General features: G+C 43.8%; 1 protein-coding gene across 1 annotated transcript in view; it reads right to left on the reverse strand.

The window, feature by feature from the left end:
• Positions 1-1,765: 1,765 nt before the first annotated feature.
• The window catches only part of arhgef37 (Rho guanine nucleotide exchange factor (GEF) 37), a 17,027-nt gene continuing 14,398 nt past the window's right edge, over positions 1,766-4,394 (reverse strand). The window contains exon 16 of the mRNA XM_028416637.1: positions 1,766-4,394. This exon is cut by the window's right edge and continues 248 nt beyond it. The gene's annotated coding sequence lies outside the window, so the exon portion shown is untranslated.

Below are 4,394 nucleotides of genomic sequence, written 5' to 3' on the forward strand. Positions count from 1 at the left end.
CTCCAGAAGACGTGATGCTGTGACTTTGTCCTCCTGCTCCGTGTCATTAATATCTGTCATCTTGTGCTTTTTTTCTCCTTCATTGAGAATCAATAATGGGAGTTCTTTGTCTCACTTTCTCCATTTAGCAATTCATTACTTTGCTCATTAACATAAATGGAGTCAGGGGGGGGGGAATCTTCTAAAGTGATGCTAATAACAGACAAGGAAGCCATTAGGGGACGTGTGCCTGGGTGTCTGATGTCTGATGATGGCTGATGGGTAAAAGTAGATCCTGCAAACTCACCAACAAATATGTGAGGAAATAAACTGCCACAGCATCTCTCTGCTGAAGTGCTTTACATCCACACAGCAGGTAAACAGAACACTGAAGGCATCGCTGCACTCAGCCCAAACAGAAGCTAAGCACACCACGACATAAAGAAGAATGTGTGTGCATATTCTCACCGCGGCTTTCTGTTGTGTGTTTATTCACACTCTGCTGAAGCTGTATGAAGATGAAAGAGGTACCTGTGGGCGGCTAAAGCTCACACCTGCTGCAGCGGAAAAAGCAAAATGACTGTGGTGGCTCAGGGAAAAATGGATTTATTATAAGCTGTGCTGAAATATATGGAAAAGTTTCATATAATATATAGAATACTGGAAAGAAGAGGAAGAGTTCAAACCAACAAACAGGGGAGGGACAAGGAAACACAGTCCTGTCCATGAACTGCGGATGATGTAGTGACAGCTGTTGTGCAAACAGTCTGACCGGAGCGGGCAGCAGGCCTGTTCACTCCGAGGCAGGAAGCTGTGAGGAGCTGTTTACTCTGCAAACATCTTCATTCTGTAGGAATCTGCTGCAGAGAGCAGAGCGCTGGGCTCACACAACACTGAAGGCGTCTGTGCTCTGATCAACTCAGAGCTACAGGACTGGACACAGATACAGAGGAGAGGAGAGAGGCTGAGCTGCTGCCAACGTCTACACCCAGAATGCACCGGGCTGGCAGTCAAGAGTCATTAAAGAGGGTAAACTCTGATAGGATGCAGTTTATGTACCAACAGACGGATGGATGTTTTTATACATTAACCCCACACTGACCATCTGTTTCTCTGTCTGTGTGAGGCCCACAGCTTTCCTGTAAAATCATCCAATTAAAAAGAAACTGGCTGCTGCTGACAGTGACTCCAGCAGCTGTCCCTGCCCGGTACCAGGCAGCTCCGAGGCGGCAACAAGGAGCCAATAAATGGAAGGTTTGGAACTAAAAACAGGAACTTTTCCACTGGTTTGTCTGAATGCATTGATGGGTTAATCATGGGCAATCAATCAATCAGCTGCAGCATTAAGACGTCCACCTTTACATTACGTCACATAATGTACTGAACATTTTCTAGCCCTACAAAATCAACATCCAGCCAGCTGTGGACTGGATCCTTATGGCACTACACCTCACCCCACCATCAGTTCACTTCTTAGTTCTTACCAAGTCAGTTCGTGATTTGATAAAAACATGAAAAACAAGTTTCCAGCTTTGTGACATTTATTATTTATCCGTTAAACCAAAGTGTTTTTTATTAGTTCAGAAACACAGCAGGAAGATTTGTGAAGAAAAATAATTACAAGAGACAGATGACATTTAGAGACTGTAGACCGAGCCTTATCACACTGAGAAGCCCTAAATTATATGGAATGGTCCTTTCAGATTCAGACTGAAATAAACTCCAGGAATGTGTTAGTGTTTTACATTCGGGAGGATTCTGTGGGAAATGATGCCAGGACACCCGACAGGTTTGAATGTAGTTTTATTGAAGCCACAGCTGTCCTGACAGATACACTCCCATCATCTGCTGTGTGGATACACATGTGAGTGCACATCATAACTATGGCAACACCTCAAAGACGTCACGCTTCACTTCAGGTCATGTAGCCCTGCAGCACTGAATAAGTTAAAACAACTAAACATGCACATTGAAACAGGAACAATAAATTATAAACAGAACCACTGTACAGGCGGTGAAGCTACGTTATCAGCAGGTTAATAAAAAAATCACTCCTAAACTGCACAGAATTAACAGAATGTACAGAGTTCGGCTTGACTTTGCTCTCAGGGTGTGTCAGGATCAATACTGACAAAAGGTAACGATCGTGGTCCACACACACACACACACACACACTATTAGTGTCCAGGCTGTCTTATCAAGCACATCCAAGCTGAGTCTCCTCCTCCCTCTAGTGGTGGAGATGTGAACAGCAGCCTCTTGGTGCATCAACACACATTCACACCTTCAGTAACAATGTTTATGGCTTAAAATGATGAAATAATGAAATATTCCACAAATTGAATTCATCCCCAGGCTTCATCCCAATGATGAAGAGCCTGTGATGCCTAATCTCTTTAAAGGAGTGTATAGAAAAGTAAAACAATATTTACACTTTTGACAATTTTGGTCACTTTCTAAGGGAATAATAACTACTGAAGATCAAAGCTGCAGCTTGTTCATTATTAAAGGTCGAACAGAACACATACAGTAACGTCTGAATCGCTCCTTTTAGCTTAAAATGGCCTTTGACGGGGGTAAAAGCAGGTAAAACATTCCCAGGTTGAGGGATTTCCATGTTCCTGCCCTTGAGGACATTTGGCATATAAGAATCATCACACTTCCTCCCTCTTTCTCCTTCCCTCCTGCTGCTCTGCTCCGTCCTGACATTCACACTGATGGAGCAGCTAAGCTCCAGCTGAGCAGCTCTGAATCCCAGCCTCCCTCCCTCTCTCCCTCCCACAGCAGCAGCTGATGCAGCACAACCCGACATGAAAAGACTCAGGACACACACAGCAAGGAGACGAGTCTCTGACACCATGTCGGAGAAAAGGAAAATCATAAATGCCTTCTTTTTTAAAAGTTAAAGCTGGATTTGTTTCTTTTTCTTTTGACCACTTGGGGGGGGGGCAAAATATATTATGGCATGAGGATGGAGCCACAGAGCAACATGAACATGCATGTGAGGCGTGTTTTTTTACAAAAATATAGAATATACTCAAACTCACACTTGATGAAAGCAACAAGAAGCATAATAAGGCACATTGTGAGGGTTGATTGGACAGCAGCAGTTATGACGTGTGCCAAGCAGCAAACATCTATTCCATTCTCCACAGTCCAGATAACTTAAAGGAGTGCCACAGAGAGAGGCAGGACCCGCAATGATTGAGCGGTATCCATGGCAACAGGCATCATCAGGTGCATTTGAATACAGAAGCAGGTCGTTTTTATGTCCTGCGATTTGAACGTTTTTTTGAGCCAAAAACCCTGCAGGGATCGAATTCTTATTGTAACGAGGGCGGAGGTGATAAAACCATGATGGTGACATGTGGCTTACACACACGGTGAGTGAATATAAATCAGCCTGTGAGTGGAACAAATAGCTCCATGCTGCTGAAACACTGTCCTCTCACATCTACCTCCTTCTCCTGGTATGAATTTCTTCCTCTCCCTTTACATCTCCTCCTCCTCCTCCTCCTCCTCCTCCTCCTCTCCCTCAGCCTGACAGATATTTTACATTTACATCACATTACACGGTCTGAGATGATGAGAGCATGGTGTACCTGTCAGTCTCGATACAGTGCTGCTCCTGCCTCCAGGTGAGGAGGAGGAGGAGACTTTGTGCACACACACACACACACACACACACACACACACACACACACACACACACACAGTCTGTTTTTATCTCAAAGGTCCTTCTCTTCTGCAGAGGATCATGGGAATGAGTCAAGGGTATGCCCAGACTTCTCCTTTTCCATTGTCTCTGATGCTTTGTAACGGCAGCCCTAATGAGTTTTCAGTGCAACTAAGATCGTCCTTCAGCCTTAATCCTTCTTAACACAACCAGCACCAGGGCTGCCACATCCTTCATTTTTCCCAGTGTTTGCTGCCGTCACATTATTGTCTACATACTCTTGATTGTTTTTCAAATTCAGTCACACACTGAAACACAAAAATAACGTATGATATGAATGTCTTCTATTGCACACGTTCCAAGCCACTGGAGCCTGCGGACCTCTGGAGTTTTCACACTGTTTCTTCTTTTTGAGATTTTGCTAGGGCCCAAAATAATTTCGCTTCGGTGAAAGCGTGTATTTGTATTTAAGTTAGTGCAGTAATGGCATCATCTATGGCCTAATAGGCCCATACTCGTTTAAGATCACTGCACATGAAGAGGGACTGTTAAAAAGTTCCAGTTGTTAATATAAATATGGAAGTGCTGCAGTGCTCACACAGTGTCCGCTTCATTATTACGGATTAAGAAATTGTTCTGCTGGCTGTTTAAAACACTGATTTTGACACTGACAACTTAAAAAAGCTGAAAAAATGCTGGCCCAAAGCTAAAGCTTTTGTCATACTTCACATGTTGATAC

The sequence above is a fragment of the Parambassis ranga genome, chromosome 10 (genome assembly GCF_900634625.1).
Source record: "Parambassis ranga chromosome 10, fParRan2.1, whole genome shotgun sequence".
Lineage (NCBI taxonomy): Eukaryota > Metazoa > Chordata > Actinopteri > Ambassidae > Parambassis > Parambassis ranga.